Source organism: Dama dama, chromosome 23 (genome assembly GCF_033118175.1).
Source record: "Dama dama isolate Ldn47 chromosome 23, ASM3311817v1, whole genome shotgun sequence".
NCBI classification, from domain to species: domain Eukaryota; kingdom Metazoa; phylum Chordata; class Mammalia; order Artiodactyla; family Cervidae; genus Dama; species Dama dama.
The window spans coordinates 64,712,441-64,737,149 of NC_083703.1; the positions used below are offsets into that span (position 1 = coordinate 64,712,441).

Here is a 24,709-nt window from a genome sequence, read left to right on the forward strand (position 1 = left end):
AGCAAGAGATGGCTGTCTGTGGAAGTTACAGTCTGTGAAGTTACGGTCATTTACTCTCTTGACAAGGCATTCAAACATATCCACAAGCCGGTAATCACCCTGAAAAGAAGCTGATGAGGTACAGTAAGGTCCTGGGAAGATCAAACTATCACGACAAGTTCATTTTCTTCCACGTCAAGACATACAAGGTAAGAGTGAAATAGCCATAATCTCTAATTTCTGAAGTTTCTGAACACATCTCATGCATACTGATAGAGGTATCAACACTGGCCTCAAAGAGTGGCTCTTTTAACAACAGCACTGATAGCACGACATCCTAAAGGAAACGATTCGGTTGGGGGGGTGTCCTCTCTGTACTGCCCATAATTATGATAGTGGATGAACATACATCACATTTGATTTGACAATGTTTTCATGTGTATGAACTTATTTGCGCCTTACAACCATAATAACCTTGCCCTCCAAGATCTCATAGCCTGATTGTTGTCCTGAGTCTATAAACAAGGAAACAGAAGCTCAAAGATGTTAAGTAACTTGCCCCAAAGTCACACCCTGCTCGTGTGTTAGCAGTTGGGGCTGGAACTTTTATCTCAGACAGCTGGTACCTAAATCTAGCATCTTCTCTCCAGTTGTCACACCTTTCTGCATCTGATGAGTCATATCGGAAATGGAAAATCACATAAGCAAAAAGCTCCAATTGCTAATTTCAGTACTTTGGAAAACAAAAGTAAAATGGAAATGACTCTGTAGTGTTGAAAAATCATCTTAGAAACACGACGAGACTCAACAAGGTCAAATGCACAGTAGCACATCTAGAACAAAATAACAGGATGAAGGAGGGTCTGACTATGGAGTCATAATTAAGACCCAGAGCAAATTCCTGATCATGAGCTGAGAAGTGTGACAGAAGAAAAGAAATGCAGTCTACAAAGCTCCGGAAGTTTTCCTTCCTCTATTATTATAATAGTCGAGTCTTTTGTTTTAGCTACAGTACTTAAAAATAAACACGAGGAAACCAGAAAAATTTCAATGAAGAATGTCAGATAGGAATGATCACACTGGGCTTGATCACAAGGCAGGACAGTCGATTCTATGGCCAACAGAAATACTCAAGAGGCTATTCTGTGGGTTGGCCTCATGGCTTGTATCATCAGCCTCAATGGATCAGCAGATCTTGGAAGTATCTCATACTACCTGAATGAACATCACTCATTCTTTCTGTATCCCTTCCCTGGGGCCGTCCTACTCCTCTCCCACTCCATGAACTAGTAGGCTGCTGATCCTAGAACTTTGTCATCCTGTCAGCCTTAGTTAGCCCCAAATAATCCTTTGTTTAAATTAGCTGTGGTCTCTGTTGCTTGCAATCAATGGATATACTGTCATTCATCAACTCAATAAAACCTCCCCATAATAACAACATTAGCTAACATTTGCTGAATGCTTGCCATGTGCCAGTAACTGTATTAAAAACTTTGTATGCATTATTTCTTTAATCTTCACAATAATCCTAAAAAGGGGGTGTTTACTGTCTCCACTTTATAGAAAAAAATCACTGTTTTCTGTTAATATTTTTATCAGTAAGACCTACTGTATTATTTTAATAATCTGTTTACAAGTTGTCCCTGCACCCATCCATTGCATTAGACTGCAAGCTCCCTGAGGGCAAAGATGGCCACACTGCTCAGCACATGTCTGTAAAATGAATCAATATAGTATTTCCTGTCATGACTACCTCTTATATTATTGATGCCCAGGCACTTTATCAATTTTAAGATAAATTTCCTGAGTACGAAGATTTGGGAAGGCGTTGAACAGCTTTGATACATGCTGCTGCTGCTTTCATGGTTTTCAAACACAATTCTACTCTAGCCTGAGGACGTCCAACTTCTGTTCTTTTAGTCTGTTTTCACATCACCTCTGAAACTCCATACCTCTCTCAAAGCAATCTCTTCCACTGAAACAAGTTTCAAGACCACTTCTAGTTCTATTACTACCATCTGCTAGAGTTCTAGATTTGGAATCAAAATGCATACACAAGCAGTTTGAAGTAAAAAGGAGTTTGTGATTGAAATTCAGAGAAAGAATTTTGTGGTTACCAGGGTAAGAAAACATCAGGCGGTAAGAAAACTGAAGTTTTTCTTTCTCATGCTAACAAGATAATAACCAATTAACTCTGTGATGTGAACAGATTAAACATTAACAGACCTTTGATCCCTACCTGCTCTATCACAAGTGCTATAGACGAGTAATTCGGAAACTTTCTAAGAAGTGCTTTTCTGCTTATATTTCCAAATTGAAGAAAGGACTTACGCTCTGCAAACAAGTGCTAACACACTGGTTTTCTGTCATTAAATACAAGATTTGGAAAAGTGAAAACTGTTTTTCAGTGGTCACTAATGGCCAATAAGCAAGTTAAAACCAGTTATCAAGACAATTATCTGAAGTATAAACAAAGGATAATTCCATTTACACCTACTAGGATGGCTATAATTTTTTAAAAAGAAAAATAACAAGCACTGATGAGGATGCAAGAAAATTTGAACTTTCGTGCATTACTGGTAGGAATGTAAAATGGTACAGCTGCTATGGAAAATAGTTTGGTGATTTCTCAAAAGGTTAAACATAGAACTACCCTATGACTCAGTAATTCCAATCCTCACTATATATCCAAAAGAACTGAAAGTTGAGACTGCAACAGATATTTGTATACCAATGTTCATATCAACAAAATTTACACTAGCCAACAGATGGAAACAGTTTATCAACAGATGAATGGACAGACAAAAAGGGTATATACCTACAATGGAATATTACTCAGCCATAAAAAGGAGTAAAAATTTGATATATGCTGTAATATGGATGAACCTTGAAAACATTATGCCTAGTGAAATAAGTCAGACACAGAAGGACAAATAATGTATCATTCCCCCATAGAAGGTACCCAAGACAGGCAAATTCAGAGAGACAGAAAGTAGAACAGAGGTTACCACAACCTAGGCAGAGTGGAAATGGGGGAGTTACTTAATGGGCATGGAGTTTTTACTGGGAATGATGAAGAAATTTGGCGGCTAGACAGTGGTGACGGTTACCCAACATTGTGACTGCATCTAATGCCACTAAATTGTATACCTGTGAGTAGTTAAAATGATAAATAACATATGTATTTCACCACAATAAAAGATAATTCCAATTATAAGTGGTTCTTCCCACACAAGTATTTCAATCTGTGACTTAACCATGTATATGTATTTATTAAAACCTCTCACGGTATTTCTTGATTCTGAGCTGTAGTGTCATGAAGCAATGTATATTCCTTGCTAGACCATAAGCTGTCTGAATGCAGAATTCTTCATTGCCTTCAACATGTTTGATAAGTATACACTGAGTGCCTACCATATTTTAGGCATGCTGGGTGTATAAGATGAATAAATCCCAGTACCTGTCCTCAAGAAATTCATAATCTCATGTGAAAGACCTGTGATAACAAATGACTGGAAGAGCATACCGTAGGTTAAAAATGGCAATGGTGAGTCTGGGGGCTCAAAGGCTTCAGAGATGAAGTAATATTTATTACACTGGGTATTAAAGGATGAAGAGGGATCTGTACTTTTCAGACAGAAAGAATAGCATGTGTAAAGTCACAGAGAGCTGAACAACTACAGCATCCTCGAGGAAAGTCCAAAACAAAGAGCTCATGATGGAAAGAAGAAGGCAGAGCTGGAAAGGCAGTTTATGTCTGACTGTAAATGGCCCTGAGTGCCACATGAGGAAAAGCCAAAGAAGAGTTCTAAGCACAGGGAAGCCACATGGAGAGATCTGTTGTTATTGTTGTTTTACTGAAGTATAGCTGATTTTCAAAGCTGTGTTAGTTTCAGGTGTATAGCAAAGTGACTCATACATATATAAATATGGATAATTATATTTAAGTCTTTTTCAGATTCTTTTTCCATTTTATGTTATTACAAGATGTTATATAGTTCCCTGTGCTATTGGATAGATTGGGGTTTCCTTGTTCTTTTCGTTTTTTTAATTAATTTACTTTTATTTTTGGCTGCACGTCCGTCGTCTTTGTTGCTGTGTGTGGCTTCCTCTAGCTGCGGGGACTCGGGGCTACCCTTCATTGTGGTGCACGGGCTTCTCACTGCAGCGGCTTCACTTGTTGCAGGGCATGGGCTCTAGGTGCTCAGGCTTCAGTAGTTGCAGCTTGTGGGTTCAGTACTTGTGGCACACAAGGCATGTGAGATCTTCCTGCACCAGGGATTGAAACAGTGTCCCCTGTGCTGGCAGGCAGATTCTTAACCATTGTACCACCAGGGAAGCCCCTGCATAGATTTGTTTTTGAGAAGTAACCTGGCAAGTACAAACCATATACCTGGGGGAAGGATTGGAGGCAGGAATACCAGGAGGCTGCTGCAATGGCTCAGGTGGAAATTGGTAAGAAACTGAATTAATTTAAGTGACAAAAGGAATAAAGAGGAAAAAGTCCAGCGAGATCAACAGGATTTGATTATCAAGTGAATGCAGAGCAGAAGGTGAGACTTGCACAGAAGCAGACCTCACTGAGTGCCAGCCGAGAAAAACAACGCGAGCCGTTACCTGCGATCCTAGGCTGACGACTGGCTGACCCTGGCGGCCCTAAGCACAGACAGCCAGTCTTGTAGGGTTTCAGCGATCGCGGTGCCCTCAATGTCTCTTATGTTGTGGTAATGGAAAATCTTACTTGGACAAGATGTAATACGAGCAAGATGTGTATTTAGCTTGAGCCTGCAGGCGTCTCCGACGGAGCAGCGGTATAGCACACCAGGGCCGAGGAGCCCGGGCCCCTTTCTCCCACTAATCTGCTCACTACGTGTCAGTGATTGTCATTCCTCTGGATTCTCTGCATTCTACCTGCAGCCATGAGGTCTGATTTTAGTCAGCAAGAAGATATGGATACATGGAGGTTTCCAGAGACACTTGCAGGCTCCCAATTGCCCCCTGGACCTCATGACTGCATTTGTAAGTGCAGAAAAGCTGCAGGCACAACTTAGCTTTTTTAACGTTTTTCTATTAAATTTAGGCAGACTGGGGACAGTGGAAAACTAGAGGATGCTTGTTCCCCATCAATGCTGGCCATCTCAAGTGCATAGACATACAAGCCAAACAGCTGAAAATGGATACTTAAAAAGTTCAAGAGCTCTTTGCTGACAGAGTCTGGGCACTCTTCACTTGCCCTGGGTGCTGAGGATCTAAACAAATAGAGGACCTGGAGGCAACACTGAGCTCACAGGCCCCAGCCAGAGTCCTTTCCCACTCAGCGACTCCAGGACAGACATCATGTTACGTGGACCACTGTGGATTTTCAGAAGATCCAAAATCTAGTCCCTTCCTGATATTGAGATTTCGAGCCCTTTTATCAAACAGTCATGAATTCTCCTTCTCTGCAGGAATGGGGAGAGAAAAAGACGGGCAGCCCTAATTAACTGAATCATACATGTTAACTGGTGACCCAAGCAGGGCAGAGGAGGTCAGACCAAAGTCCACAGCCCCAAACAGTAAAGTGGACATTTCCATTGTTCTGTTTGGATCACAGAATGCTTGTCTGTCACTGTTTTTTCCTTACTGCTTACGGTTCAGCACCACACAACTTCTGAAATACTGACTCTGTGGTAATCTGAGAAAGAAGTTGTTCCCTGCTGTAGAAATGAGGAAACAAAGGCTCAGAGAGGTCAGATGACTCGCTAATTATCGCTCAGCTCATAAACGCTCAAGATGTTCACAGAAACAAGGTGTTCTGATTCCTAGTCCAACATTTTTTTAAGACTCAAAACAGATGTGCCATTCAGCTGGTAGCTTATAGAACCCTGTAGGAGCATTCTGGGAATCTGAGCCTGGGTTCTGAGGAGGAGTGATCTGATTAATCCTGCTCAAGTAATGAGGAATCCAAGGGTTAGGCAAGGAATGATATCCAAATACCCCCTGACAATGGAAGGACACTTAGCCTTATGAGATCTGCAACCCCATCTCTTATGGTAATTCTTTTTTCCTCTTTTTCCCATACAACATTCTTAAAAGGATGGGCATTTTATAAAGGAAAAACAAATGCTGGAATGCTATTATCCGTTAAAGAGATGCTCTCTCTTTAGTATTCAAGCCCCACTTAAACCTAAGAAATGCTCTGAAGTCTAAATAAATTCTGGGCCCAAGGAGCTCCATTTCCCTCCGGGTGACTCGGAAAGACAGATCTCTGAGTCTCGGTTTTTCCATTCAAACTATGCAAAATTGCCTTTCTTTTTTCTTTTTAGATTATTGCATGAGAAAAAAAATGCTTAATAGTTAAGTAATAAAGTTTATAGCATCAAACACCTATCTCAGTCCCAGGCACTGTTCAGAGAGTCTCCCATGTGGTGACTCGTTCACCCTCCACAGTGCTGGAAGGTGAGGCAGGTAAGACAGCTACTCCTGTTTTACAGACAGAAAACTGAGGCACACAAAAGACCTTGCCCAGGGACACAGCAGGGGTAGAATCTGAGCCCGAGTGCTCTCAACCTCCGTGACACTGCCTTGGAAAGGAGGTGACAAACCCGACCCACTCTGCCACAAGAGCCCAAGGCCTGACAGTCTCCATCCCTCCCTTCGGCACTGGGGGCTGCCTAGTTTCCTGCGCCATCCTGCCCTGGGCCAGCTTCTCTAGGTAAAGTCTGTGGCAAAAACAAAACATAATGAAACAAAAACCAGGTGAACTCTATCTTACTTGTTCATCTATTAAGTTTGGAAATTAACCTATGAAAGATTCAACTTCATTTCTCTTCTTGGCAGAGACTAGATTGTAAACTCTGTAAGATCATTTCTCTATAACATACTCTCTACCAACAGCATTTAGGGATTAGCATGTGGTTAAAGACCAAATTAATGAATGAGTGAATAAATCAATGAATGGATAAATGAATACTATGTGAAAACAATCCTTAACAGAGCCACACAAATTAATAATGTTGCTGGACCTCAAGGGAAAAAAAATTCAACAATACCTTCATCACTCAATAAATGTATGTTTTTGCTAACCACGTTCCAAGCACTGTTCTAGGAGTTGAGGCAACAGCAATAAATGAGACATGATTTCTGAACTCCTGGAGCTTTCATTCTAGGAAGGGAGGAGGGCTCACAATAAGCATAATAAAACACACAGGATGCTAGATAGTAACTTAGTACTACTACTCCAATCCTGTCATTCAAGATCCCTAAGATGAGAAGTGCCTATGTGTGGTGTACAGATATGGGGATGGGGAGGGAGCCTGCTATTGCTAACAGCTGGCCAGCACTGATGTGAAGAACTACTCAAGGACAGAACCAGGGATGTTTGATGGAGGCTCCATTGTAAATTCCTGGAGGATAAGGCACGTGGTCCCAACACAGAGCAGGCACTGAGTGAACGCCTAATGGTGCAGAGGATCTGGACATTGTAGGAAGGGAGAATGGGAAGCCCCAGGCCTCCATGTGTATCACTCTGCTCTGCAACAACCCTGCCAGATGAGAAGGGGTCAGGTGAGTAGCTGAGGAAAATAAATCAAGAAAATGTTATTCAGAATATACTTTACCTAGCACAGATATCTCAATACCCATGTCAGTTTTTAAACGGATTATCTTTACTTCATTCTTTTCTTCCCCTTGAAGCCCCTTACCATGCAACAAAAGCACTTGTTAAATTAAATCAAATCAAGAAGCATTTCCTGTGTACTTACAATGTGCCATGCTCTGCGCTGGGCACTAAGGAGGTTACTTAAGGATGCCCGTGATCCTTGTACTTAAAAATTTTATAGGGCTTCCCAGGTGGTCCAGTGGTTAAGAATCTGCCTGCCAACACAGGGGACATGGCTCTTCCCTGGTCCAGGAAGATCCCACAGGCCCCGGAGCAATTAAGCCCATGGGCCACAACTACTGGAGCCCTACACAGCCTAGAACCCATGCTCTACAACAAGAGAAGCCATAGCAATAAGAAGCCCACACAACAATGAAGACCCAGTGAAGCCAAAAACAAATAAATAAGTAAACTTAAAAAAGAAAGGAAAAGAAATTTATAATCACAATGGCAGAATAAGACACAAATGTAAATCTTGATGAGTTAGGAAAGATTTCAGGAGAAGAAAGTGGGGCAGGCAGGAAAGATAGAAAAATGATGGTAAATCACAAGGAGCCTGAAGACAGGTTGAGGGGTACAGTGCACATCTAGCAGGCACTGTGGAGCCACTGGGCGTTGCTGTGTGATGAGTATTCCACATAAGTAGTGTTCAGGAAGATGAACTAGGCTGTTAAATGATTTGCAGGATGGATCTGAGAAGAAGAGAGTCAAGAGGTGGGGAAACCAGTGAAGCCGCCGACAGCGAATTTAGGTGAGTGTAAGGCAACTGAAGTCTGCCTAGTGGTTGTTTTAAAGAAGCACTCCTTGTAGTTCTTCCTGCTCCTTTGAGCAGATGTCCTGGTTGTGGCACATATCTCGAACATTCAAAATCAGTCAATAGATTGCAATCGACATGGAGAAAGAAGTCCCTGATTTCCAGCTGGGCCCCTTCAGCTCTAACCAACCCCACAGGACCATTCAGCCAGCACTTTAGGGAAGCAATCAAGAAGAGCAGTATTATATTACCAGGTGTCTCTACAAAGGATCCAGAAATACTCACAGCACATCCAGAGCAGCTACAATCAATGTATAGCTCTCATGTATCCTGGGGTCTGACCTCTTGGCTTCCAGAACTGTTCTCACATAGGTACCCCCATCTTAGCAGAGCCAGTGCCCTCTGGCAGTGCCCAGTGAAGGCTTAAACTCACAGGAGAAAAGAGCAGATGGCCACCTACTCTGTGGAAAGACATGGAGTGAGGGGCACCATCAACTTGCCTGACCCAAGAGCTCCCTCCCCAGTGCTACTGCCACCGCTCCTCCAGAAGACACGCGCACAGGAAGTCCTGGGGCCCAGTAAAACACTACCGTTTTAGCATCCATTAACAATCCAGGGTCAGTTCATGAGTTAGGAAGACTGGGGTGAGTTCGTTCACTAACATCTGATAAAGGCCTACCACGTGCCAGACACTGCACTGGACACAGGAACACTGACCTTAAAAGAATAACCACTGAGGCCTGTAAGACAGGAAGGCAAAAATGGAGGGTGTGTATGGGGGTTCTAGGGATGGTAAAGGTAGCAGGATGATGGCAAAGGTGACAGGATGATGTAATGAAAACAGCAACCGAGGGAATCGGCAGTGAGTTTTAATCTCTGCCCTGCTACTAATATGTGACACTGAACAAGCCGTTTTCCTGGCCAGGACTAAGTATCCTCAACTGGAAAAGGTTGAATTAGGATTATCCCTGTGGTTGTCAAGCATCTGCGGGATTGCCAGTCACTGAACCTGCAAAAAATATAATCACTGACTGCTTTGCAAAGCTGATCAGCTAGGGCTAGCCCTGACTGGGGCTTCCTGCCCCCAGCTAGAGCAGTCTGGACTTCCTTTACACAGTTCCTGGTGCGGGGAGGGGTGGTCATTGCCAAGTGGGAGTCTTCTGACATCCACATTTACCCACTGCTTCAGACCAGACAACTTTAGCATGTCTGAAACCCACATTTGTTCTCAAACCACACTGGTCTCTCATGAGCCTTTGAGTTGAGGCTATTAAGAACAGGGCCAGTTCTTCCAGGGTTGCAGGGCAAGAGAGGCTTAGGGAACACGCGGGAATTGTAGCAAACTACTGTTCATTCTTGTAAATTCTCCCCTGGGTTGGAAAATTCTTATCTCACAGATTTTTTTCCCCCAAGCTGGAAATATCTTTAGAAATTATTTGGTCCAGGGACTCTTGCTAGTGGTTCAGTGGTTAATAAGACTCTGCACTCCCAATGCAATGGGCCCAGGTTCGATCCTTGGTTAGGGAACAAGATCCCACACACCACAACTAATTCACATGCCACAACCAATATCCTGCATACTGCAACTAAGACCTGGTGCAGCCAAATAAGTAAATAAGTATTACAAAAAAAAAAAGAAAAGAAATATCCTGGTCCAAGCTCTGCATCCCCTAATGGTAGAACCAAGTTTAGTTCCCTGCTCTTCTAGCTCCAAGACTCATGAATGGTTTTTCCTCTCTCCCATCCTGTTTCCTCTAGAGAGAGGATCCTCTCTGCCAAGCAACTCAGCTGGGGACCTAAAGCAGAGCCGATGATAAACATCTTCTGTCTTTGAAAGAGAAGAGGTACAGCCATAAAGAAATGTGCTCACAATATCTAAAAAACAAGAGTTCATGTGAAAACTGAAGAATTTTAGCAAAAGGGCACAGGATGCAAAGGAATGGAAGTGGAATACCACTGAGCTCTTAATGGGAATAGTCTCCTACTTGCCCTGTAACCAGGTACAAACCACAAGCCCCGCTGATTCTTAACCCCAGAGGCTGAACTACCCCAGGCCCAGAAAAAGGGCAACACACACAGTTTACACCTTTTATTATTCTGATAGAAATTTCTCCCCTGGGAGCAGAAAGGGGTCAAAAGTCCAAAACCAAAATTATATATCTTTATAAGTTACAGCAAAAGAGCACTGCAGCAGACAGTTATTATTATTTTTATTTTTTAAAAGAAAATAATTCTGCTCAGTGAACACAGCAGAATAGGAGGTGTTAGAAAACTCACTCCAAGTAATTTATTCGCTGGGAACCACAAAGGGCTTTCCCAAGAACAGCAAAAACACCATTAATTTCCCCACTACCTTCCTTTCAAAGGACTCCAAACACTTCACACATATCGTTTTAAATTGTCTTCAAAGGCTCCAAAATAAGGGGTTACTATTTCCCCAGATTCAGATAAAGAAACTAAAACAATCATGCCGGCCCTGTCTGTTCAAGTCATCCTAATAGATTCAGCTAGCAGTGACTGAGTATCTGCTATGCCCGTGACCCAAGCCAGGCAAACGTGCGATAAAGACAAAAGATACGATCTCTATCCTCCAGCAATCGGAATCCAGTGAGGCATGACAGGTATGTACACAAATCCTCATGAAATAAGGCAGCCCATGCCAGGTGCTGTAGAAAAGGTCCGAACACAGTGCCTTTATCCTATCAAGTGATTAAAATGTGCCACGTACTGTGCTAAGTCTTTACCAGATCATATTGTTTAAATCACACACTGTGTGGTGTACAGAGAAAGAAATGCAAGGTAAAGAGACTTTCCCAGGGTCTCAAGGCCACGCTATGGCTGAGCAGGAATTAGCACCCAGGTCTGTCTGGCTCCAAAGCCCATGTGATGGGAGGTAACTGCTTGGGAAAATGGTTTCTGGACAGTTAAGCACAAAGCCCCCATACCTTAGAGGTGGAGAGCAGGACACAGAGGCCCTCACTAGGTTGTTAGGAAAAGACCTGTTTCCTCTGCCCGAAATTGCACATGAATGTACTCCTCTGGATTCTCCATCATAGGGACTGCACTTGTGGATCAAGAAGCCAAAGGCAGTGTTTTCCAAAAGAGAAAAGAGCTCACTGAACCAAGAAGGACTGCAAGGTCCTGAGCACTTCGTCTTCTGTTGGTGGGCACTGAAAGCTGATCTGGGCTAGAGGGTGTGGGATCCCTGGCTGGCTGTGACAGGAAGTCTACAGCCTGTGGGAGCAGGGCACGGTGGTTGTGGTACGCACGCCAGCGGAGCATCCTTTTCTCAGAGCTGGAGTGGAACTCCTACTGGAGAAGGAGCCCCCTGCCGGAGGTCCATGGAGAAGGGCCTGGCCTGGAGACAGCTCGGCAGAGCTCACCTGGTGGGGGTAACCTCTGCCTCTTCTGCCAAGGCTCCAATGTGGAGGCCAAGGAACAAGGTGTCAGATTTGGAGGAAGAAAAGCTTAGGGATAGCAGGTTGCTGTACTCAGCCCAGACAGGTTACAAAGAGTATCACCAGCCCTGGGGAACCCCTGAGTCTTAGCAAGGGCCAGGCTAATATATAGCTCTATTTTAAGCCCCCAGGGCACAAAGCAGAAGGGGGAAGAAGAAGGTCCTTCAAACTCTGGGAGTAAAGCTGGACCTGGACCTCAGGAAGCCCAGTCACAACCCTAGCAGTCTTCCCATCTCATATGTGGGATCCTTCTGCAGTTATTTTCAAATCTTAATTTCAACCTAACAAGACAACAACAACAAAAATCCTTTGATGGATAAAAGTAAAAGAAAAGAGTTAAGTAACAAAGTATGTGTGAGATAAAGGGGATAATGAACAATTATATCAAAATATCCAAATAAGGGAAGTGCTATACTTTCTGGCAGCCACGGCAACAGGAAAGCGGGATTGTTACACCCTTCTCATTGTTAAATAAAGGGAGGCACAGAAGTTCATCAGGGCAGACAAAGTTCTTAATTCTCAATGCAGAGAGGCTCATATATACACAAGTGAATGTGTATCTGCACACACACACGTATGCTTACACCATTTCTCTTTCCAACAGGAACGGGGCAAACGGCTCTCCAGAGTCCAGCTGCCGCTCTAACGCCACACCACTGCTGCATGCAATGAAGCACTTCAACAGTTAAAACATTTTTGTGCCAATATTTTAAGAGTGCAGAAGGTTCCAAATTACATGTAAAATAAACAATGCCAGACTGTGAAAACTCTTGGCTGCAACGTTCTCTGATGTTAACAAGAGTTTCTTTATTACTGTAACCTTTCAGAAGTGAATAAAAATTATTTCTCTGCCCTAGTTTTGCCCTCCAGTAAAAAGGAAGAGAACAGTGACCATGGAAAGAGCTGTACAATGACCTCTCCTGAAGGCTAGGAGGCTGGGAAGGGGGCAGCTAAAACACAAAGCCTTCCATATATATGTTTCCAGTCAAAGGTGAGAAATTTAGTTTGTGCTATGCTGATCATATTGTAAAATTTTATGCTCCTAATATTTTTATGTAGCTAAAACCCTTAGGGGGATGAAAGGGCATTTTCAAGAGCAAACTAAGCTGGCATGATGGAGAAAACCCAAATCTTGATCAAAGTTCCTTACCCACTCAGTGAATCTCCTGACTCATAAATTAAGTCTGAAGTGCTCTTAGAAAAAAGGGAAGAAGACCTATAGGCGGTCAGGACCTAGACAAAATATGTTCTTCTGCAGGCCATTGAGTTGATGAGTCTGTGGATATTGGACACACAGAATGATCTCAAAACAGAGCTAGTCTGAACAGTCTGTTTTCACCACTGCAGGAAAAGAAGGAAAAAAGCCATCTAACAAAGGCAAACATGCTCTTGTCCTCTCACATCACTCTGCCTTTACCTATACCATTGCTCTAACCAAAATGTTCTTGTCTAGCAAACACTCATCCAAAAAAATACAATGCAAATGTCATCTACCCAAACCTTTCTACTCTGGGCAGAGCAATTTTAAAATATCATCATCTCTTAACATTGTAATCACCTGTTTGTATGTTTGTCTTCTCCTACTAGACTGGGGAGTCAGGGGCAGTATCTTTGTCATCTTTGTATCTCCAGTGCCTAGCATAGTACCTGGAAGCTAGCAGACCACAATAAAATGGATGGATGGATGGGTAAAACTTTGTTTGTGTCTGGGAACAGAAATCAGACAGAGAATGATGAACTGCTGAAAAAACAGAACATAAGCTCTGGGATTTAACACAAGGCTAGCTTTTCAGACTTTCACAGAGTTGCAAATGTTAAGTCTGGAAGAGAATTTAGAAACCATCTAGCCCTCCTCCCCAGAGAGGTGAGGTGATCTGACATACTCAAGCTCACCCAGAGACTAGCTGGGCAGGCCAGAACTCCTTCCATTATACCACACCATCCTTTCTCTTTACTGTCAAAAACTGTAGGTATAAACGTTTATTTGGCAATTAGATGAGAAATATGATTAAGATTACAGATTATGAGAATATTACTTCATTATGAACAAATGAACAATGTCACTCTAGGAACTCAAATAACTTGATATGAAATACAATACCTGAGTTGCTCAAAAAGCTAAACATAGCATACCGTATGACCCAGCAATTCCACTCTTAGGTATATACCCAAGTGAACTGAAAACATATGTTCAGATAAAGACTTGTATATGAATGTTCACAGCAGCGTTATTTAAATAAGCCAAAAGTGGGAACAGCCCAAATGTCAATCAACTGATGAATGGATAATAAAACGTGGTATATCCATACAACAGATTATCCATAAAAATTAATGAAGTACTGAAACATGCTACAACATGGATGAACCGTTGAAATATTACGCTAAGTAAAAGACACTAGACACAAAAGATCACATATTATATGATTTCATTTATATGGAATGCCTAGAATAGGTCAGTCCATAGAGACAGAAAACAGTGGTTGCCAAGGGCTGAGAAAAGGGGAGTAACTGCTAACAGGCACAGGGTTTCTTTTTGAAGTGATGAAAATGTCCTGACCTAGACAGTCGTGATGGTTGCTTAACATTGTGAATTTACTAAAAAACACATTCAAAATGGTGAATTTTATGATATATGAATTATTATTATATCTCCATTTTTTAAAATGTGGGGTGGGAGGGGGTGTTGTGGAATACTAGCTCTGCCCTCTAGTAATTTAACTGAAGGAGTCAGGACCAAAGCTGCTTAAGGACGCAGAGGTTCAGAGTTATGTGACAAGTAATATTATGCAAGTTTGGGGAAGAAGGAAACATTTAAAAAGTCTAAAGCTAATGCTAGAACCATAGTTTTTAGCAGTGACCTTTTTAGGCAGTACAGAGTAATGATTAAGAGCATGGGCTCTAGAGTCTGGCAGGCTTGGGTTCCAATCCAGGTTCTTATATGTACTGTGTAAGTCTGGTTAAGTCACCTAACCAGTAGGCTGAATACTGGTCTCCTAAAAGATAGCTACATCCTAATTCCTAGAACCTGTGAATGTTACCTTATATGGCAAAAAAGGAGTTTGCAGCTGTGATTAGATTAAGGGTCTTCAGATGAGAAGATCAGTCTGGATTAGCCAGGTGGGCCTAAGTGCAATCACATGCACCTTTATGAGCGCGAGGAAGAGGGTGCTTAAACCCAGACAGAAGAGAAGAATGCAATGTGACCACAGAGGCAGAGATCAGAGTGAAGTGGCTGCAAGCCAAGGAGTGCCAGCAGTTACCAAAAAGCTCAAAGGGGCAAAGAACAGATTCTTCCCTTGAGCACAGCCCTGTGAGGTCTTGATTTCAGCCTACTGAAAATGATTTCTAGCCTCCAGAACTAAGAGAGAACAAAGCTCTACTGTTTTAAGCCACCAATCTGTGGTTAAGTTCTTACAGCAGCTATAGGGAACTGATATATTAATGCTAACTTCTCTGATCCTTAGTTTCTTCATCTGTAAAATGATAGGATCTCATAGCTAAGACTGTTGTAAACATAAATTGAAATGGTGCTTAAAAAAATGCACAGCTAAGAGAAAGTGCTCAGTAAACATTAGCTATTACTATTGGGGAACTCTGTCTGCATTAGCTGAAACCCTCCACTTTCACATGTCACTAGTCCATGTCCAGATCCTGCTCCTCTTCACAGGGACAGGAATAACAGCTGGCCATCAGAAGACCTAAGTTCTGTTCTTCAGCTGGTTTCTAACTCAAGCTTAATCAGCTCTCCCAGAGCCAGTTTCTCCACCACTTAAACGACAGGATCAGACTTGAGCAGTAGCCCTCAGATTGGAGGGTTTGTTAAAATATTGATTGCTTAGATTCACACACTTAAGAGAACGAACTTATGGTTGCTGGGTGGAGGGAGGGGTGGGGGGGGGGGAGAAGGATGGAGGAAAGGGATTAGGGAGTTTGGGATGGACATGTACACACTGCTATATTTAAAATGGATAACCAACAAGATCCTACTGTATAGCACAGGGAACTCTGCTCAATGTTATGTGGCAGCCTGGAGGGGAGTTCAGAGGAGAACGGATACATGTATATGTATGGTTGAGTTCCTTCGTTGTTCACCCGAAACTATCACAACATTGTTAATCCGCCAGACCCCAATACAAAATTAAAAGTTTAAAATACAGATTGCTGGGCCCTGCCTCCAGAGTGTCTGGCTCAGCAGATCCAGAGTGGAGCCCTAACCATGCATTTATAACAAGTTCCTAAGTGGTGCTGAGGCTGCTGGTCTGGAGGCCACTTTGAGAATCCCTGGATTAGATTATTTCAAGGTTCTTTTCCAGTTTTAACAGTCTAAGATTCCACAGGATGTCCTGTAGATGTAGCACTCCAGTAATAAACATAGCTGTATCAGGCTGAAATAGCCTTTAGACTAAGTTCTTTTCCTAAACAGGACAGTGGGGGACAGGAGAGTATGAGGTTATATGGTCCAGACTACTTTTAACTTTCAAATGAAGCAGAATGAAAAAATCTTAAGCGATGGTGGGAACAGGAAGAGGCTGTCCCCTGATCCAACATGCTGGCCCCATTTTAATTTATCTTAATCCCACCTTTCTGCCTTTGCACCAGACCCCTCCCCCCATGCCCTCCTCTAGAAACACATCTAGGTGTCTCCTGAATTCATTTATTGGCTCTGCCATGCACAGTATAATACTGCCTTTGTTAGTTTCCCAGCCCAGCCTCTCCAAGCACGGTGTTCCTCTAGTCTTAAAAAAAAAAAAAAAAAAAGAAATAACCAAGGAGTCTCTGAAAAATAATTGTAAAATCAACTAAGGCAAATTCAGACGATGTGGAGACATTCAGGCTCTAAACACTGGAAAAAGAAACAAATTCAGAACATTGTTCGCATTCTCATCTTTTTTTTTCTCCCTTAATCTCTATCAGTCCTGTGGAGTAGGAAACCTGCTGTATTGGATTAGAAATTCTGAATAAAGGGGCCTCAGGTGTGGGACTGCACCAGAGAAACAGAACACTTCTAGATTCAAGGAAAGCTGTCCTCTTGGTCTTTAGAAGTCTCTGGTGATAAGACAGGTGAGAAGGACCCTCCCTTGAAGTTGATTTCCACCTCCCCCTGGGCCCCCCCCACGAGGTGTCATCATATAGTAAGGCAGACACTGGACTTGGAATCAGCATACCCTAGTTTTGACCCTCATTTTGCTGTCTGCTAGCTGCGTGACCTTGGACAAATCAATGAACTTCTTTGGAACTTCATTTCCTCACCACAGAAGTGAGAGGATGGGAACAAATCTATAGTCCTTAACCTGATATGAGCATCAGAAATCTTCTGGAGAAGTTTTCCAAAATACCCACACTTGAACACCTTCAGACCAAGAGAATCTCCGAGGCTCCAAGTCTAATGATCTAAGGTTCATCTATCCTATAAAGTGGATTAAAAGTATAAATGAGGGAGGTGGGAGGGGGGATCGGGATGGGGAACACATGTAAATCCATGGCTGATTCATGTCAATGTATGGCAAAAACCACTACAATACTGTAAAGTAATTAGCCTCCAACTAATAAAAATAAATGAAAATAAATAAATAAAAGTATAAATGATGACAGAGCCAGATAATCTATGAGGCTGGGCAAAGAGTGAAACATGAACCTTTGGCTGGGTGGGGGGGGTGGGGTGGCGGGTGGAGGATGGGTCAGAGAAACAGAATCCAGGTACAATAAGTGATCTTTAAGTCAGCATTTGGGAGATAGTAGTGGCCAGGGATTAATAACAGAAGCAACCTCATACACCCAACAAGTATCTGAAGAGTAACTATGTTAGGCACTCTGTGTGAGGCACTAGGGATCCTGGGATCCTCATTCCGTATAATCGGTGTGACCTACACAACCCATAATTATAGTATAGCAATGACAAGCCCTATTTCAGAAGTTTGTGCAAAGTGCTGGAGGAATACAGATAAGGGAGTGGCAAGTATACTAGTATTACTGGGGGTTGCTGGGAAAAGCTTCTTGGAAGAAGTACTATCCAACTGTGTCTTAGAGTGCCATGAGCAGAGGAGACAGGGTTCCAACCACTTCAGACAGAGGTAAGCGTGTGAATGAAAGCATAAAGGAACACAGAATATTATAGCACCAGTGAAACTATGGCATGAGTAGAACATGTGTTTCAGTGTGTTTGTGCACATGCTCAATCATGATCATTTGCATGTAGGAGAAGTTTGCTGGAAATTAAACTAGAAAGGTGGGCTAGAGACAGAATGTGAGGGCCCCTCCTCCAATTTTTCACTTTGAAAAGTTTCAAACTTATTTTTTTTTAAGGTGTAGAGTAATACAACAAAAACTTGCATGAACTTTAGATTCACAGTTTTTACTATTCTGTGACATTTGCTTGACCTTTATCCATACACACATATCCTTTCTTCTTTTGCTAAGTCATTTGATGATATTAAAACATTTCACCCCTAAATACTTCAGCAGGTATCTTCTAAGAACAAGAACATCCTCCAATATAACTACAAAGGGTTCTATATGTCACTGCTAAGAAGTTTGAACTTTGTCCCTCAGAGATTTCTAGACAGAGGAGGGATATGATCAGATGTGGGATTTAGAAACATCTCTGGCAGCTTATATGACTGCAGGGTTCATGAGAGGAGGAAAGTCCAGGAACTATTAATAGATAGGAGGCCATGCCCAATAAAGAAGAGATGATGAGAACTGACATGAAGCAATAGAACAGAAGAGAGGATAAAATCCAGAGGTATTTTAGGCGGAAAAGTGACAAGACAACTGGATGCAGAGGATAAGGCAGGAGTTGAGGACAACTCTAAGAATTCTAGCTTGGGGGACTGGATTGGTGGTGATGACATCAGAAGTGAGACAAGAAACACAGGAAGAACAGGCAGACTGCCAGGTTCCTCTCCATGGAATTCTCCAGGCCAGAATACTGGAGTGCGTAGCCATTCCCTTCTCCAGGGGATCTTCCTGACCCAGGAATCCAACCAGGGTCTCCTGCTTTGCAGGCGGATTCTTTACCAGCTGAGCTACCAGGGAAACCCAACTAACAGCATTAGCAACCCCTGAAAGAGAGGTATGGAAAATGGCTTTAGCTGTGCCTACAAACATGGCTCTAAGCAGTTTTATAACTATGGTACAAAAGACAGTGGAGGCCAAAAAAAAAAAGTGATAGGTTGGAGATGTAAACAGTTCTGAAATGATAAGCTGAATTGGGAGTACTTAGCATGAGGAGTACTTAAGAAGGTATTAGGGAAAGGCAGGACTCTGTCAGTGCACTGAGTTAGCCAGGGCTTTGAAAAATGGAATTAGGTCACTTTTCTTCTACAGAAATTTCAGGAGGTAAACTGAAGATAAAAGAGTAGATATCAAATTCATTGACTCATTTAGTCAAGAAACACCTACTGAATGCCTACTAAAGACAAAGCTCCATTGAACCACTGTAGAAATACAAAGGCAAACAATTAGACCTCAGGAAACTCACTATTTATCATTTCAAATACAGAAAGGTTTATAACTTCTTTCAAGGACCCTCCCTGAAGTGGAGTGAATCCAGTATGTCACTCAGAAGGTCAGGTACCTGAGCCATTACACAAGCATCCTGGGTGTATACACCCAGGCATCCAATCAGTTAGAAAACTACCTACAGGGATGTCCCTGGTGGTCCAGTGGCTAAGACTCTGCATTCCCAATACAGGGGTCTCGGTTTCAACCCCTGGTCAGGGAACTAGATCCTACGTGCTGCAACCAAGACCCAATGAGGCCAAATAAATGTTAAAAAACACACCTAAGGTACATACTCTATGCACTCTTGCTACCTATTAAGGCCTAAGGATAAGAAATCTGTGTTGAGAAAGGAACTCATCCACTAGAGGTACATCTTCAGTTGGTCCCTGCTTAAACTCATGAACCAATTCCAAAACAGAATTGCTCTGCCTTCTAAGAATTTAGCCTTCCCTCCCCTAATAACTAAGTATCCATTCCAACTGCTCAGGGCATTTAAAAAACATTCAAAAGAACGATTGATACTGGAAAACAAACGTATTCTTATTTTAAAGGCTTTGAGCCCAGCAGACTGCTCTGTATTTACACTCAACCATTCATATTATTGGCCACAAAAAACTACATCCTTAAAGTGGTCCTTGCCTTTTAAACAATACCTTTGGCAGTGAGCTTTAACTCTGACCTAGAGAGATGCAAAGTATAGCAAACTTTTTTACCTCATGGTAAAACAGAGGAGTTGAATGATTTTTGTGGGGGGAGGGAGGACATGGCAATGGAAATATAGAGGCCTGGAAGGAAATTTCCAGAAAAACTAAAGTAATTTTACTACCTTTTATAGACTCAAAACCTTTGCTGGTTTAGAGACATAAAGTACTTTGTGTATAAACTGTTTTTTTTTTTTTTTTTCAATCAAATAATTCCACTAGAAGGTTGAGAAAGCATAAACAAAGAAAAAGGAAAACTGAAAATGGAGATAATTTCTCATTTATTTTTCTTCCCACATTTAAGACTAATGAGTAAATAAATATTCTCAGAATAAAAAGGATACCTCCCCACTCCACTTTTTCCAACACTTATAATGGGCTTTCAGAACCGTCTTCTTTCAACAGAAGAAGGCATATATTCAGCCGAGGAGCAATGACTAGCACTTTGGAAAGTACAAAGAGAGATACATGTAATCCCGCCCCCAGGAATTCACCCAGAAGGTGGTCAATATACACGAATGACAGTGATGCAAAACAGAAGCAGTTAAGAGCCAGAAGAAGGGTATGTTGTTGTTCAGTCGTGTCCGACTCTCTGCAACGCCATGGGCTGCAGCACTCCAAGCTTCCCTATCCTTCACCATCTCCCAGAGTCTGCTCAAACCCATGTCCATTGAGTCGGTGATGCCATCCAACCATCTCGTCCTCAGTCGCTCCCTTCTCTTCCTGCCCTCAACCTTTCCCAGCATCAGGGTCTTTTCCAATGAAGGGTATAGGTAAATTTAAAAAGTACTTACAGCTAGAGGAAACCAGGATTGGCTTCCAATTTGAAGTGGAGGGATGTGGAGGAATTGAGGCTGGCATGTTAGGGCAATCTAGTATACTAGTACCGCGTGAGCAAAGACAAAACACAGGAAGAACAAGACATTCAGCTTGGCTGCAGTGAAAAGTATGTGCGGCAACGATGGAATGTGATGTTCACTGCGTGCTTACTGTGTGCCAGGCACACGTGCTAGAGGTTTCTCATATTTAAGGCTCAAGAAGAGCTAGGGGAAATGAGTTTGGAAAGGTAGCCTGGAGTATGATCACAGAGGACTTTGCAAAGCAAAATGCTGGTTCTGAAAAGCAAAGAAGAATTTTACAAAGGAGTCCAGTTCAGCCCACAGCTCCTCTACTTCCTCTGGGCCCTCTACACCATCCCCCATCAAGCGGCTCTGCTAGAGCCAGGAGCAGGAGACTGTGGTGACAGGAGGTTCATCCTGAACCCGGAAGGCTACTAGCAAGAAATCACCTGAGGCGACTGTCCTCAGCAAGGTTTCTTGTCCTGAGCAAGAAATGTTGCTGAGGCAACTGTCATGCCAGGGGCCGCTGATAGAGATAAATGTGCAACTAATTAACTATAGCCCATCCCCACCTCCTTCACCTTGCCTCCACAGTTTGGAAAGCTTAAACCTGCTCATTGTAAGCCACAAGGTGGAGATGTCTGGCAGGGCAGAACTGAGAGGAAGTCGTTTAGCCAGCCTAAGGTTACCATTAACACTTTGAGCCACTGCCTTGAGCTAATTTTTATGTTTGTTTTTTAAGTTTGGTTGAAATGTCACAAATGGAAAAATTAAGTAAAGCGCCCCGGTTAGCCACAAGACTGGACACACCTGGCTGCAAACCCAGCAAAAGAAACTTACTTCATTAGTAGGAAAGGCAGAAAGTGAAATTTACATCTGAAATCTGCCTGCACCAGGAGAAAGTGCTGAGGCCAAAGGCGCTGTCTGTTTTTACAGCTGTGTCAGGTCTTAGTTCTCCACTCTTACCAACACTCAGGAGTGAGGCAAGGGCCCAAGGAAAAATGGTCTCCAACCTCTTCAGCTGCAACTCAGCTCACAAAGGTTTTTAAGAACCAGTTAATGAAATAAAACAAGACCAGATGAGGTGATATAATGAACTTTATTTCCACAGCTAATTTATATGTTTAAATCCCAAATAATGTTTTTTTTTAAAGTGAGAACTCTAAATTATTGATGTGATTTTTGTAACCTCAAATTTAACACTTGCTTTTTATACCAGCTTCACTGATGATATATGAGGCTGCCTTATTTGTCACAATAGTTGGGCTCCTAAACAGCTGGTAAAAAGCAAATTTTTGGAAAGTGAAAATTTTCCCACCAAATGAGACTGGAACTCTAATTCAAAGGATTTCTTGACCCAAATTTTTAATGTGTCATTAATTCACATTCTCAATCTTCCTTACACCAGTCCACTCAAGTAATGGCTCTAAGAATTCTCTGGCAGAAGAAAAATCACCACTACACTGATCAGTCTTATAAATTCTACTTTTTATATGAGTTTTCTTAAAGATGCCAAATAACACAGAAATAGATTTGCAAATTACCACCTTCACATCATAGATTTTCAAAGCTTGGAAAAGAAGCTTGGAAACCATGTAGCCACCCGCCTCCCCCCTCCCCCAAGTTTTTTTTTTTTTTTTTTTTTGGACCAAGAAACTGAAGTAAGGGGAGGAGAAAAGATTTGCCAGCCAGGGTCAGAACCAGGCCAGACTGGCTCCCTCTGCCTACTTTTCTCCAGCCACATGCCATTCTTGTCCAGCCTGATCTTCCCATTTCTTTAGGCTGTACACACACCAAAGACTGAGGTCCCCTCTACACACACACAATCACACTCACAACTTAGGATTGTCTAATATATAATTTTCTTGCCTGTATAAAGGGTGTCTATTTATAGCATGACATTGGAAAGGAAGGAGCAAATCAGTTATAATGGAAATATAAGAATAGTAATTCCCCAACTCTTTCAAGTCTCCATTATTTTTAAATCATCATCTTTTATAAATAACTAAACTAGAGCTTGGCATTTCTCTCATGAAGACAAATTTAACAGTCTATACTTGGGGAGCATTATGGATCATCTAAACCCTGCTATTCAAAGTGTGCTTGCCCCTGCCCCATCCTGCCCTACCAGTGCTACTGGCATCACCTTGAAGATTTTTAATAGAAATGCAGAGAGGCTCTCTGGCCTCACCCCAAACCTACTGAATCAGAATCTGTATTTTAACAGGATCCCCAGGTGAACTGTAGGTACATTAAAGTTTGAGAAATGCTGATCTAACACAATTCTCTCTAAGACAGCATAATATCTAGAATAATTCAGACAGAAAAATGGTTGGATAAAATGGGGGGGGGGGGGTGGGAAAAGGAAAGGCTAATTCCTACAGGACTGCATTGATAGACAACTGAACCAGAGACTAACAAACCAAGTATGGTCTATCTGACAAATAAGTTGGCTTTAAAACAATTTCAGAATAAATCTCAATTTATTCATTCATTCAACAAGTATTTATTCAACCACTGTTCACTGTGTAAACAAAAAACTGTGGATAAGATAGGTTTCCTGCCTTTATAAAGCATACAGCCAAGTAGAAGGGATATTATAAAGTAACATGGGAGAAGGTTCAAAGTGCTGAAAATTGTGATGAAGATAAATATATGTGTGTGCATGTATGCTTAGTTGTTCAGTCATGTCTGACTCTTTGTGACTCCTCTGTCTATGGGATTTTTCAGGCATTGCAGGTGGATTCTTAGCCCGCTAAGCCATCAGGGAAGCCCCGTTTATATGTAGATCCAAAAAGAAATTCATTTAGGGGTGGAAGTGGGGTAGAGTAAAAGGTTCCTGTGGTCTAGGAGTCAGCAACCTACGGCTCCTAAGGCTATTCAAGTTGGGGACAGCTATGGCCCACATGGTTCCAGTGGTTCAACTCCCAGAAGAGTTTAGTCAACAGTGATAAGAAAACAGACTAACAGAAGTACTGTGTAACTGCATGGCAGTCAGCAGAGACTTCAGCTGGCCAGGGGGGTATCACTGGTCATCATTAAAAGGGATGATTTGAGACCACCAGCACTACGGTATGTCCATTGTGTACTGCCACAGAGTTGGCTAGTAAGTACTTGAAGCAATGTGGAACACTCAGCAGGATGAATAGCTTAAAGGCTGTTGATCCCACTCTGGGCAGCTAAACAACAGTAAGGCATGACAGTGAGAAACATGAAGCAAAGAGTGCATTACAAAGACAGGGGAATACTGACTCCCCTGGATGGATTATGATGATGATGATGACAGCAGCTAAAACTGTGAAATATCCTATCATCTCTTTAGAATGAGTAGAAATGCTGATGGTCTGTTTTCCCAGAGAAAGGCATATAAGTGTCAATGAAGCTATCTAAAGGTGAACCCATGTCTTCTGTGTTTTCTGTATACCCAGTTCCTTCAAAGACAAGAGAATCTGAAAATACCCTTAATCTGTATTCTCCAAAGGAAACCATCATTTCTATCATTTAGTCTCAAAGACTTCAATTTTACACATAGAGTATGCACATGATACCATTAGACAATAACATAGGAAATGTGTGAAAATAATTACAGTAGATAAAAGTGAAAAAAGGGAGATCTCCCACTTAAATCCCATGCAGCATGTAAAGATCTCCAAGACACATTGTTCAGTTAAAAAAAAAAAGAGAAGTGCAATTAAGTGCACAGAGAATGATACCATATATAATAAAATACATACACACAAAACCACAAAACTCTCCTCTGTAACGAAAGAAACCAGGTCACCCCATTTCATGACCCTGTCTGATGGTATGGCTTTAGATGCTCCCAAGCTGTGAGG

General features: G+C 42.1%; 1 protein-coding gene across 2 annotated transcripts in view; it reads right to left on the bottom strand.

The window, feature by feature from the left end:
- The window catches only part of LOC133045059 (ubiquinol-cytochrome c reductase complex assembly factor 1), a 92,926-nt gene that overhangs the window by 14,756 nt on the left and 53,461 nt on the right, over positions 1-24,709 (bottom strand). The window lies entirely within an intron of this gene.